Below are 14539 nucleotides of genomic sequence, written 5' to 3'. Positions count from 1 at the left end.
AAAACTATTTTAAAAATTATTTTTAAAATTCTTTAAAAACTATTTTAAAATTCTTTAAAAACTATTTTAAAATTTTTTTAAAATCTATTTTAAAAATTATTTAAAAATTATTTTAAAAATTCTTTAAAAACTATTTTAAAAATTCTTTCAAAATTATTTTTTTTAAAAAAATTAAAAATTATTTTAAAATTATTTTTTTTAAAAAAAAAATCTTTAAATATTATTTTATTTTTTTTTAAAAAACTATTTTAAAATTCTTTAAAAACTATTTAAAAAATTCTTTAAAAACTCTTTAAAAAAAAACTTTTAAAACTCATTTTAAAAATTCTTTTAATTCTTTTAAAATTATTTTAAAAACCTTTAAAAAAATACATTTTAAAAATATTTTAAAGATTATTTAAAAATTCTTTTTAAATTTATTTAAAATTAAAAGACATTAAAAGTCATTCTAAAACTAAGACACTTATGCTAATTAAAACTTTAAAACTTAAATTATAACTTAAAATTAAACTTAAATTAACTTAAAATTTAAAGCTTAAATTAAAACTAAAATTTTAACTATTAAAAAGTAAATAATTAATGTAAAAAAGATTAATTGTAGTCCATTGTACTTTAAATTAGATATGATCTTATATTAAAAAAAACCTAATTAAACCTTAATTTAACTCAATCAATCTTAATTTTGACGTTAGTCAAGATAAACCTAACTTAAGTAATCCTAATTAAACCAAACTTAGGTTACTTAATCAAAACTTAAAGTCTAAGTAAATGAAAAACAAAAGATAAATTATAACTATTATCCATTAATATTATGCCAATTAATACGAAATTTAATCAGATAAGTCAAGTAAAATAAAAGTTAATCAATAAACTATTGATAATGATTAACTATTATTAAGTTTGCAATAAATTACTTATTACTTATTATTAAGAATAATTGATTATTCATTAATTTCAATAATCTTATTCTTATCAAAAAACCATACCAAGTATATAAAAATACTTATATAAATAATATACTCGATAAACATAATGTTAGAGTGTATACTAAAAGCTTAGCTTTTGTAAACATTTATTTGTTGAAATAAAAGAATCACATTGGTCAATGTCTACATTTATTTGTTAAATGTAATTGTTCAATTAATTTATATAGTAGATAACATGGAGTGTGGTGTCATACTCAGTAAATCATGTTGTCGGTTCTCTATAAATTATAAACAAGTTGCTCACGACTAAAATGGAAAGGAACAAACCATCAGAATAGTTGTAATGTAATTAAGTATTAGTTTATCATGACTATTAAATTACACTGATACACTTTAAGTGTATTGAGTAGGATCATTTAGGTAAGTTCTTTTTGTACTGACTTAGTAAAAGAACTAGACCTTAGTTATTATGGAAGTGTGTGCTCTTAATCCTAATATAATAACAAGCACATATATTTAATATTTATTTCTTTGACTTATCAAAGTGTGAGGTTTAGCTCGATAAATCAATATGCCCGATAATTTGGGAAATGATATTACTTATATTGTGCGTTATTGATTATAGAAGGAATCTGTGTCCTAGTTATCTAGGTTGAGAATGTCCCCAAGAGGAGCTCATACGGATTGCCATGTTAAACCCTGTAGGTGGACCTAGTCCGACATGACAATGAAGTTGAGTGGTACTACTCTTGGAGCTAGATATTAATTGAGTTGTCAGTAACTTACTAAATTAGTGGGCATTCGTAATCTTAAACACAGGGAGACTAACACACTCATGATAAGAAGGAGCCCAAGATGTAATTTGGGATTGGTGCGGTAGTGCGGTAATAACTCTCTAGTGGAATGAGTTATTATCGATGAACTTGAGTTGTGTGTTCGGGGCAAACACGGGATACTCAAGCTCATCGAAAGGCCAAAACCAATTTCTCCTCTAGGTCCCTGTCGTAGCCTCATTACAGCCTCAAGTCCATCCAAATGTAAGGCTCTTCTTAGTGTCCAAGAAGGGGGTCGGACCATTGCTTGGTGACCAAGCAATGGCCGGCCACATCCTCTTATAGGGGTCGGCCCTATTGCTTGGTGACCAAGCTTGTAGGGGTCGGCCAATATTAAATCAAATAGGAGGGTTGTTTTGAAGTTTTAAAATCTTCTCTTTGTAGAAAACTATAAGTTTTAAAAGAGAGATTTTAATTTTTTAAAACTTTCCTTATTTGAATTTGGCCACATGTTTTAATAGAGAGTTTTAGAAGTTTTAAAACTTTCCTTTTTTAACCATCCTCATGGTTTAAGAAAAAAAGGGAGATAAGTTTTAAAATTAAAATTTTCTATCATCATGTTAAAAAAAGGAAATTTTATAAGAGAGTTTTTAAATTTTAAAACATGGTTTTAATTTTTAGAAATTTTCCTTTTTTAACTCCTACTTTAGGAAAGAAAGCTTGTAAAATTTTATAAGAGTTTTTCTTGTAAAATTTTATAAAAAAAATAATTCCTTTTCCTCTTGATGAGGTGGCCGGCCACCTTGCTTGGTGCCCAAGCAAGGGGCCGGCCATAATAAAAAATATAAAATCAACACAAAAATTAATTTTGGTGATTGATTCAATCAAAAGGAAAGAAAAGGAAAAATTAAAAGGGAAAAGGAAAAACTCTTGGATGATTTTATTTTTTGTAAAATGTTTTTCCTTATTTGCCTTGGGCAAGTAATATAAAAGAAGGGGTGAGGGGGCTTCATGAGACAACTCTTATTCTCTTGCTTGGAGATCTCTTGGTGGCCGACCCTCTCCTTTCCCCCTTTCCCTTTGCTCTCTTCTCCTTGGTGGTGGTGGTGGCCGAATTCTAGAGGAAGAGGAAGGACTCTTTTGGGTGGTGTTCATCTTGGAGGATCGTCACCCACACGACGTCCAAGGCGAGGCGAGGAATACGGCAGAAGATCTCAAGGTCATTAGCTTACAAAGAGAATGTATAACTAGTAGTTTTCTTCCGCATCATACTAGTTATTTTCTTTGTAAGAATTCTAAATACGAGAGGCAATTAGATCTAGTTTTTTGAAATAGTTTTTCGAGTTTGTATTTTCTTCTTTTTCGAATTTGTGATTCGATTGTTCTTTTTGGTTAACCTAGAGTTATTTAAGGAAATAAATATTAGCTTTCCTTAAAATTCTTTGCCTAGGCGGTGGTGGTTGCTCTCATATCCAAGAAGGTCATGTGCCTCGCCATGCAGTCCTAGAAGCCAATTTTGGAAATTAATATTTATGGAATTAATAACTTAGGTAGATTTGAATCAATAGTGTTAAGTTCCGCTTGCGATTCAAATCTAAACCATTAAGAACAGATAAGTTAAATTTCGATGATGTTACATGCGATTCCTAATTTAACTTCTAAAGAACACAATAGGTTATTTAAGGAAAGGTTCGACACTTGTACAAAAATTTTTGTACAGTGGAACCGGTACGTTTTCCTAAGATTAACCAACAATTGGTATCAGAGCTAGGGTTTGCCTCTGTGTATTTTTAGAATTCAAATAGGTTATGCACATGTCATACATAATTTAGGCAGGATAATAGTAGGATGTGCTAACTCTTTGATTACAGGCTCCAACTATTATGGCATTTAGATATTGTGTGTGATTGGACCCTTGGAAATGTCAAGGGCATTATTTTTTATGCGTGATTGTATGTATAAAATACAGCAGGAGCTATATTATTTTTATAATTTTATTTTTTTTATTCGATCTAGATTACATGTACATTCCCACGTGGAATATAGGATCGATATATGTAAAATTCTATTTTTTGTCCGGATCGGATTCTTGCGAGGCGTGGTACTTTTGGAGCACCAGAGGCACAGCGGAATAAGAATCAAGATGGATGCAACGACTCAACCCGATGGTGGTGGCTAAAGATGGCAGCAGCTTGGGTTGGAGCATACTGAAGACAGTGAAAGGAAAAGACCATAATAGTTGAAAAATTAATTTCCAAATTTATTGCTTTTAATTTACTGTGATGTTTATGTGTATGTGATGTATGCTAGCATAAGTTAAAATCCTCTTTTTAAAATAACTAAGTGGGAGAGGGATTTTAATAAATCCCATGGTCTCCATTACTGGTTTGTAAGTGATGCAACAAGCTTGTGTGTTGGCTCTGAGTGCCTCCCTCTACAACGGATGGGTTTGTTGCGGATCACTAGATCAAACTTCCTTTTATGGATGGTTATAGGAAATTATTTAGGAGCGTGTGATCTTCTCCAACTGAAGGGGCACAATCCTATTTAATGGACTTAGTATCAAGTAATGGTATACACTTAGACGCATTAAATAGTATCCTCCCCAACGGAGTCACAGCTATTGTTTTACGTGACCAAAGTGAAACCAACTATTAATTTTATTTGTCATAAAGTTAGGATGACAAGATAATAAAATTAATGGGTCACACCCTCTTATAAATGTTGAATTTGTATACGTCCACAGTAACGTGGCATGCAATATTCACGGTGATTTGAGGTGTTGGTTAATTTAAAATAGTATTGTTTGAGGAATCAATATTATTCTAAATTTAGAGTTTTGACCAAAGTTTATTTTTGTGATTCTTAGGATGACTTTCAACCCACTGGTCATTATACTGAAAGAAAATAGACTTACTGGTCCCAACTATATTGATTGGAAAAGAAACCTGGACATTGTCCTTACTGCTGAAAGCTATAAGTTTGTACTGACTGAGACTTGCCCTGATACACCTAACGGTGACTCTACCCCAGAGGAGATTGAGTATCATAAGAAATGGTAAAAGCTGATGAGATGGCACGGTGTTACATTTTGGCATCAATGTCAAGTGTATTGCAACATCAGCATCAAGATTTATCAACGGCTTATGATATAATGAACAATCTCAAAGAACTCTTTGGGCATCAGAGTCGGATTGCTAGGCAAGAGGTAATGAGAAAGCTAATGACAGCCACCATGTCTGAGGGGGCACCCGTAAGGGACCATATCCTCAAAATGATGACTTATCTGAATGAAATAAAAGTCCTTGGAGGAGAAATTGATGGGGAAACTCAGGTCGATATAATTCTCCAAACACTACCCAGAAGTTTTGAGCAGTTCTGCCTGAACTATAACATGAACAAAAGAGAGTATACGTTGGCAGAACTTATGACAGAACTACAGGAAGCAGAAGGAATATTTCGTCACAGTTCTCAGATTCACTATGCTGAAAATGGGTCTACTTCTAAGTCGAAAGGCAAGAAGAAGAAGAAACAGGTCTTTTCAGCAAAGAAGGTGAATAAACCTCAGGGTACAGGATAGAAAGCTGGAATGAAGAAGTCAAAGGGCAAGTGCTTCATCTGCAAGCAGTCTGGACATTGGAAGGCAGACTATCCTCGTAGGAATCAGAACAATAAAGGTATATCTCATGCTCTAGTTGTTGAAACATGTTTAGCGGTGTTATCTACCAGCACCTGGTGTGTAGATATGGGAGCTACTGATCATGTCTGAAATTCCTTACAGGGGTTCCAGGAAACCCGACGACTATCTGAAGGAGAGATTACTGTCTACATGGGCAATGCTACTAAGGTGGCAGCTGTTGCAGTGGGAGACGTCTACTTGTCTTTTGATAGGAATAGAAATTTGGTTTTAAGAAATTGTCTTTATGTACCCAGGTTTAGAAAGAATTTAATTTCAGTTTCTAAACTGTATTTGGATGGATATTCAGTTTCCTTTAGTAATAATGTGGTTATAAAGAGAAATAAAGTGATTATCTGTTCTGGTACATTGGTTGGCAATTTATATACTTTAAATCCAATTTCTCCCACAAAGCAAAATATGGAAATTAATAACACATCTTCTAACTCTAATAAGAGAAAAGAACCTTCGGAAATGAACCAAATATATCTTTGGCATCTAAGGTTTGGTCATATTAACTTAAGTAGGATTCAAAGGCTTGTAGCCGATGGACTCTTGGGTTCATTAGAGTTGGAAAATTTTCACACATGTGAATTTTGCTTGGAAGGTAAAATGACCAAGAGACCTTTTAAGGCCAAGGGGTATAGAGTCAAAGATGCGTTAGAACTGGTTCATTCTGATTTGTGTGGACCTATGTCTATCCAGGCTAGAGGTGGTTATGAATACTTTGTCTCTTTTATAGACGATTATTCAAGATACGAATATATTTTACCTGATGCGCCGCAAGTCTGAATGCTTTGACAAGTTCAAAGAATATAGGGCAGATGTGGAGAAACATCTTGGTAAAAGTATCAAGACACTACGGTCTGACTGTGGTGGCGAATACCTCTTTGGAGAGTTTAGGAATTACTTATCGGAAGTCAGTATTCAATCCCAATTATCTGCATCTGGTACACCCCAACAGAATGGTGTGGCAGAACGAAGGAATATGACTCTTATGGAAATGGTTAGATCGATGATGAGTTATTCAGAATTACCAAATTCATTTTAGGGATATGCTTTAGAAATAGCAGTGTACATTCTGAATATGGTACCTTCTAAAATAGTTCCTTCTACTCCCATGGAATTATGGAATGGGCGTAAGCCTAGTCTGAATCATATCCAGATATGGGGTAGTCCAGCACATGTGCTGAAGGGAGATATTGACAAGTTGGAATCACGTACAGAAGTTTGTCTGTTTATGGGATATCCTAAGAGAATGAAAGGTGGTTTATTTTATAATCCTAAAAATCAGAAGATCATTGTTAGCACCAATGCTCGATTTTTATAAGAAGATTATGTAATGAACCATAAGCCCATGAGTAAAATAGTTCTAGAAGAAATAAGATAGGACATGTCTACTTTAATACCAACAGTACAAGATGAAGTACCACAAGAGACTGCAACGCGTGTCACACATGATACACAACCACAAACGGTGCCTCGTCGTAGTGGGAGGGTTGTGAGGCAACCTGAGAGGTTCATGTTTTTGGGAGAGTCTTCGGACTTGATCCCAGGTAAAAATGAACCTGATCCCCGAACATATGACGAAGCGCTCCAAGATATAGATGCAGTATCTTGGCAAAAAGCAATGAATTCTGAAATAGAATTTACATATTCTAATAAGGTCTGGGAGCTTGTAGAACCACCTGATGGTGTAAAAGCCGTTGGATGTAAGTGGATCTACAAAAGGAAAAGAGGGTCAGATAGGAAGGTAGAAACCTTCAAAGTAAGACTTGTTGCGAAAGGGTACACTCAAAAAGAGGGAATCGATTATGAGGAGACTTTTTCGCCGGTAGCCATGCTTAAGTCTATCCGGATACTCTTATCCATTGCCGCTCATATGGATTATGAGATTTGGCAAATGGATGTCAAGACTGCTTTTCTTAACGGAAGTCTTGAAGAAAACATCCATATGAAGCAACCAGAAGGGTTCGTTGAAAAGGGCAAAGAGCATCTAGTGTGCAAGCTCAATCGGTCCATTTATGGAGTGAAGCAAGCTTCAAGGTCTTGGAACATCCAGTTTAATGAAGTAATCCAGTCATATGGATTTATTCAGTGTCCGGATGAGTCTTGTGTATACAAGAAGTGTAATAGAAACGTGGTGGTATTTCTTGTACTATACGTAGATGATATTTTGTTAATTGGCAACAATGTCAAGGTGTTATCGGACGTAAGGGTATGGTTATCCAAATAATTTGATATGAAGGACTTAGGAGAATGTGCACACATTCTTGGGATCAAAGTTATAAGGGATCGCAAGAAAAGAGTGTTGTGCTTATCCCAAGCTTTATATATAGATACAATCCTTGCTCGTTTTAGCATGCAAAACTCCAAGAAAGGTTTCTTACCTTTTAGGCATGGAGTAGCCTTATCTAAAGAGATGTCTCCGAATACATCAAAAGAGATAGAGGACATGAAGGCAGTTCCTTATGTTTCGGCTGTAGGAAGCCTTACGTATGCAATGTTGTGTACGAGACCTGATATCTGTTTTGCCGTGGGCATGGTTAGTAGATATCAGAGTAACCCTGGACAAAGACATTGGACTGCTGTGAAGCATATATTAAAGTACCTGATAAGGACTAGAGATTATATGCTAGTCTACCAAGCAGACGATTTGCTCCCTGTGGGTTACACAGATTCGAACTTCCTATCAGATAGGGACAATAGTAAGTCTACATCAGGCTATGTGTTTACTCTAGGAGGTGGAGCCATTGCATGGAGGAGTGTTAAGCAGAAATGTGTCTCGGACTCAACCATGGAAGCTGAGTATGTGGCAGCCTCTGAGGCAGCCAAGGAAGCTGTATGGCTCAGGAATTTTCTAATGGACTTAGATGTGATTCCTGGTTTGCCCAAGATCATCACAATTTATTGTGATAATAGTGGTACAGTTGCAAACTCGAAGGAACCACGAGCCCATAAAACAAGTAAACATATAGAGCGTAAGTACCACCTGATACGAGACATCGTCAAGCGAGGAGAAGTTGTCGTCGCCAAGATTACATCAGCGGATAACCTGGCAGATACTTTCACTAAGGCCCTTCCAGTGAAAGCTTTTGATCGGCATGTGGAGGGGATGGGAATCAGATGTATGGCAACAGATATGACAGCTTAGTCTTTTAGTATAAGTGGGAGATTGTTAGAGTGTATACTAAAAGCTTAGCTTTTGTAAACATTTATTTGTTGAAATAAAAGAATCACATTAGTCAATGTCTACATTTATTTGTTAAATGTAATTGTTCAATTAATTTATATAGTAGATAACATGGAGTGTGGTGTCATACTCAGTAGATCATGTTGTCGGTTCTCTATAAATTATAAACAAGTTGCTCACGACTAAAATGGAAAGAAACAAACCATCAGAATAGTCGTAATGTAATTAAGTATTAGTTTATTTTAACTAATAAATTACACTGATACACTTTAAGTGTATTGAGTAGGATCATTTAGGTAAGTTCTTTTTGTACTGACTTAGTAAAAGAACTAGACCTTAGTTATTATGGAAGTGTGTGCTCTTAATCCTAATATAATAACAAGCACATATATTTAATATTTATTTCTTTGACTTATCAAAGGGTGAGATTTAGCTCGATAAATCAATATGCCCGATAAGTTGGGAAATTATATTACTTATAGTGTGTGTTGTTGATTATAGAAGGAATCTGTGTCCTAGTTATCTAGGTTGAGAATGTCCCCAAGAGGAGCTCATAAGGATTGTCATGTTAAACCCTGCAGGTGGACCTAGTCCGACATGACAATGAAGTTGAGTGGTACTACTCTTGGAGGTAGATATTAATTAAGTTAGTTGTCAGTAACTTACATAATTAGTGGACATTCGTAATCTTAAACACAGGGAGACTAACACACTCATGATAAGAAGGAGCCCATAATGTAATTTGGGATTGGTACGGTAGTGCGGTAATAACTCTCTAGTGGAATGAGTTATTATCGATGAACTTGAGTTGTGTGTTCGGGGCAAACACGGGATACTCAAGCTCATTGGAAGGCCAAAACCAATTTCTTCTCAAGGTCCCTGTCGTAGCCTCATTATAGCCTCAAGTCCATCCAAATGTAAGGCTCTTCTTGGTGTCCAAGAAGGGGGTCGGACCATTGCTTGGTCACCAAGCAATGGCCGGCCACATCCTCTTATAGGGGTCGGCCCTATTGCTTGGTGACCAAGCTTGTAGGGGCCGGCCAATATTAAATCAAATAGGAGGGTTGTTTTGAATTTTTAAAATCTTCTCTTTGTAGAAAACTATAAGTTTAAAAGAGAGATTTTAATTTTTTAAAACTTTCCTTATTTGAATTTGGCCACATGTTTTAATAGAGAGTTTTAAAAATTTTAAAACTTTCCTTTTTTAACCATCCTCATGGTTTAAGAAAAAAAAGTAGATAAGTTTTAAAATTAAAATTTTCTATCATCATGTTAAAAAAAGGAAATTTTATAAGAGAGTTTTTAAATTTTAAAACATTGTTTTAATTTTTAGAAATTTTCCTTTTTTAACTCCTACTTTAGGAAAGAGAGCTTGTAAAATTTTGTAAGAGTTTTTCTTGTAAAATTTTATAAAAAAAAAAATAATTCCTTTTCCTCTTGATGAGGTGGCCGGCCACCTTGCTTGGTGCCCAAGCAAGGGGCCGGCCATAATAAAAAATATAAAATCATCACAAAAATTAATTTTGGTGATTGATTCAATCAAGAGGAAAGAAAAGGAAAAAATAAAAGGGAAAAGGAAAAACTCTTGGATGATTTTATTTTTTGTAAAAAGTTTTTCCTTATTTGCCTTGGGCAAGTAATATAAAAGAAGGGGTGAGGGGGCTTCATGAGACAACTTTTATTCTCTTGCTTGGAGATCTCTTGGTGGCCGGCCCTCTCCTTTCCCCCTTTCCCTTTGCTCTCTTCTCCTTGGTGGTGGTGGTGGCCGAATTCTAGAGGAAGAGGAAGGACTCTTTTGGGTGGTGTTCATCTTGGAGGATCGTCACCCACACGACATCCAAGGCGAGGCGAGGAATACAGCAGAAGATCTCGAGGTCATTAGCTTACAAAGAGAATGTATAACTAGTAGTTTTCTTCCGCATCATACTAGTTATTTTCTTTGTAAGAATTCTAAATACAAGAGGCAATTAGATCTAGTTTTTCGAAATAGTTTTTCGAGTTTGTGTTGTCTTCTTTTTCGAATTTGTGATTCGATTGTTCTTTTTAGTTAACCTAGAGTTATTTATGGAAATAAATATTAGCTTTCCTTAAAAGGCTTTGCCTAGGCGGTGGTGGTTGCTCCCATATCCAAGAAGACCATGTGCCTCGCCATGCAGTCCTGGATGCCAATTTTGGAAATTAATATTTATGGAATTAATAACTTAGGTAGATTTGAATCAATAGTGTTAAGTTCCGCTTGCGATTCAAATCTAAACCATTAAGAACAAATAAGTTAAATTTGGAATCAATGATGTTAAGTTCCGTCTGCGATTCCTAATTTAACTTCAAAAGATCACAATAGGTTATTTAAGGAAAGGTTCAACACTTGTACAAAAATTTTTGTACAGTGGAACCGGTACGTTTTCCTAGGATTAACCAACACATAAGTGTTACTAACACTTAGGTACAAAAATGTATTGAGGTTGTAAAATTTAATATAACCAAACCTTAGTATTAACTTAAGGGGGAGATATTAAATTAAGGGGAGTAACAAATTCAGGGGGAGGTTCAATTTTTTCTTTTTATCAAATTTCTATTTAAATCTCTTTAGAAAATCCTACCTCAATTTTTTTTTTTAAAAATATATATATATATATATATACATTAAAAATCTCACTTTAAATACTTTTCTGTGAATATTTTTAAAAATTTTATTTTAAAATTATGTCAGGTTTAGGGGGAGGATTAAATCAACAATTAGCACTAAAATTATTTTCTCCGCCTTAAACATAATATCTTTTCTAAAATTTTTCGATTTTGAGATTGAATTTCAGTTTTCAAATTTAAAGTTTTTACAAACTTAGTCAGTGTTGAAAAGTAGATTTTTCAAACTTAGTTTTGAAATCTTTAATTTTGAAAACTTATGTTTCATATTTTTATAAACCTATCTTTGAAAACTAGCTTTTATAAAACTAAATTCGTCAATTAGATTTTATAAACTAAGTTTTTGAATCTGCTGCAAACTTGGTTTTAATCAGTTTTGAAAAGTAAATAGTTTTTAACTCAGCTTTGAAATCTTTGATTTTTCATGTTTGAAAAGTGGTTCAAAATTGAAACTCAGTTTGCAAATTTAAACCTTAAACCTTGGTTTTGAAAACTCATGTTTGTAAAATGTTTCAAAGTTGAACCTTATTTTGAAAATCTAAATTTTTTTTTATTTTTTGGAACTTAAATACTTATATTTGAAAATTAGTCTATCTAAAACTTAGCCTTCCTAAACTTATACCTGAAAATTAGTTCTTAAACTCTTTTTGGAAAACTCTTGTTGAGTTCATTATCCTTAAAAATTACTCAAAATACTTAGCTATTTTTCAACACTTAGCCATGTTACAAAAGATAAGAAATAAAAGCTAAATTACTATGTGTTAAAATTTAAACTCTCCCAAGTTAACTTGACATCATTTCTTAATATTTTTTTTACTTTGGTTTTACTCTGTATTGTTGATTATGTCCTTATTTGATGAATGCCAAAGGGGGAGGGATAGGTGGTTAAGTTAGAGCAACTAAATGCAAATTTGAAAAACTAACTTAAACCTTAAAAACCTCAAAAATCATGCTTGATTTTTGCATATATTTTCACTAACTTAACCAGGTTGTCATTCCATCAAAAAGGGGGAGATTGTTGGTGCAGTTAGCACTAATGGTCTAACTCAGGTTTGATGAATGACAAATCAGGTTAAGTTAGGTTTGTCGTTATCTAACACTCTGATCGAGTGTACAGGCTAAGTCCAGACAGGTCGACGGGCTGACCAAATGTCTAGCACGAAGTCTAAGCGGGTCGACGGGGCTGACCGGACTCTTGGCGAGAAGTCCAGCTAGGTCGACGGGCTGACCAGATAGCTGGCGAGAAGTTCAAGCGGGTCAACGGACTGACCGAACGCTTGGCGAGAAGTCCAGCTAGGTCGACGGGCTGACCGGATAGCTGGCGAGAAGTCCAAACGGGTCGAAGGGATGACCGGACGTCTGGCAGGTGAGTAAAGGTAAGTCACTGGAAGGGAGTGACTATGAGGACGCGTTCCCGGGAAGGGAACATTAGGCGTCGATCCGGCTTAGATCCATTTCGGATATCTAAGTCGAGATCGTGACTAGATTCCGGTCTCGGAAAGACGGAATCTAAGTCATACTCTTTATATTGAATTTATAAAACTGTGCTAACACTTTGTTTTGCAAGAAACATATTATATATTTGTCTCGGACTAACCTTGTCTTGCAGGAGAAGGAATCTCTGGAGAAAGGTGGTCCGAGCACCCGGAGGGGATTCTGGCGCCCGGAGGTCCGGGCGCCCGGAAGGGATCCGGGCGCCCGGGAGGCAATTTTATCCTGATCGCGTCATCGCCACGTGGAGCTCGCTGGTTGGACCTGCCACATCTCACAGGGCACCCGGAAGGGATCCGGGGCGCCCCGAGCCTCATATAAAAGGAGGGTCAGGGGTGGAGCTCAAAACAACAACTGACAAGAAGATCTTCTACTGCTTGCTCTGCTGCTCTGCGCTTCTGCGACGCTAACGAAGCTCCGACAACACACTTTTCCTTTTCGATTTATTCCTTTGTCGGTATTGCTTTTATTTTCATTAGTATTTTCTGTACTTAGTTTGTAATAAATTTCGAATTGCTAGTGATTGCCCACCGAAAGCACTCAACGAGTGCGAGCCTTGGAGTAGGAGTCGGCACAGGCTTCGAACCAAGTAAAATTGGTCAGTGTTAGCATTGCTTAATTTTTTCGCTGCGTTTAACTCTCTTCGAAAGAATTTTCGTAATCGATATTCACCCCCCCCCTCTATCGAAACATCACGATCCAACAGGGTGTTCGGGGTGAACACGGGAAACTTAATTTCATCGGGAGACCAAAACCAATTCCTCCTCTCAGTCCCTATCGTAGCCTCTTATTTATAAACTATTATACCCACCCATACCTACCTTCTTACCCACCATAAGGTGGTCGGCCAAGCCTAGCTTGGAGCCCAAGCTAGGGTCGGCCAAACCAAGGTGAGTTGGTTTCATTAGGTGGTCGTCCCTAGCTTGAACCCAAGCTTGGTGTGGCCGGCCACATTAAATTAAAAAGGATTTTATTTTTTAAAAAAAATCTTTCTTATGTGGAAGCCATGGTTTTAAAAGAGAGAGTTTAAAATTTAAATCTTTCCTTTTATATCTTTCTACAAGATTAAGTGAAAGGTTTGATATCTTTCCTTATTTATAGTTAAAAGGAAGATTTTAATTTTTGATAAAACTTTCCTTTTTTGTAACCATCCTCATTATTTAAAAAAGAGTTTTAAAATTAAATCTTTCCTTTTATAGTTTCTATAAAAGAATAAGAAAAGATTTGATATCTTTCCTTATTTGTAGATTGAAAGGAGATTTTAATTTTAGAGAAAACTTTCCTTTTGTAAATCATCCACATGTTTTAATAGAGAGATTTTAATTTATAAAAGTTTCCTTTTATGACCAACCATGAAGGGAATTTTTTAAAGAGAAATTTTTATTTAAAAATTTTTGGAAACAAATTAGGAAGTTTTAATTTTGTATTTAAAACTTTCCTTGTTTGGAGGGATTAAGGTGGCCGACCATAAAAAGTTTAAAAGGAAATTTTATTAAACTTTCCTTTCATTGGCAAAGAGAATAAGGAAGTTTTAATAAAACTTTCCTTATTTGCCAAGACCAAGGAATATAAAAAAGAGGGTAGAGGTGCATCACCTCATAACAATATCTCTTCTATTGGTTCCTCTCTTCCTTGGTTGTTGGTCGACCCCTCTCTTCCTCTCCATCTCCTATTCTTCTTCTTTGGCTGGTGGCATATTCATCTCAAGGAGTTTTTGTGATGACCCACCTTCTACTGGCTAGGCTGTAAGGTCGGACCATCACATTATGTTGTGCTAACTATTTTTAAGGTGCGGAAAAGCTGAACTAATTTAAAACTTTGTTAACTAATATAAATT

Source organism: Zingiber officinale, chromosome 10A (assembly GCF_018446385.1).
Source record: "Zingiber officinale cultivar Zhangliang chromosome 10A, Zo_v1.1, whole genome shotgun sequence".
Taxonomy (NCBI): Eukaryota; Viridiplantae; Streptophyta; class Magnoliopsida; order Zingiberales; family Zingiberaceae; genus Zingiber; species Zingiber officinale.
The sequence above is the reverse complement of the archived record's forward strand: the minus strand, read 5'-3'. Positions refer to the sequence as shown.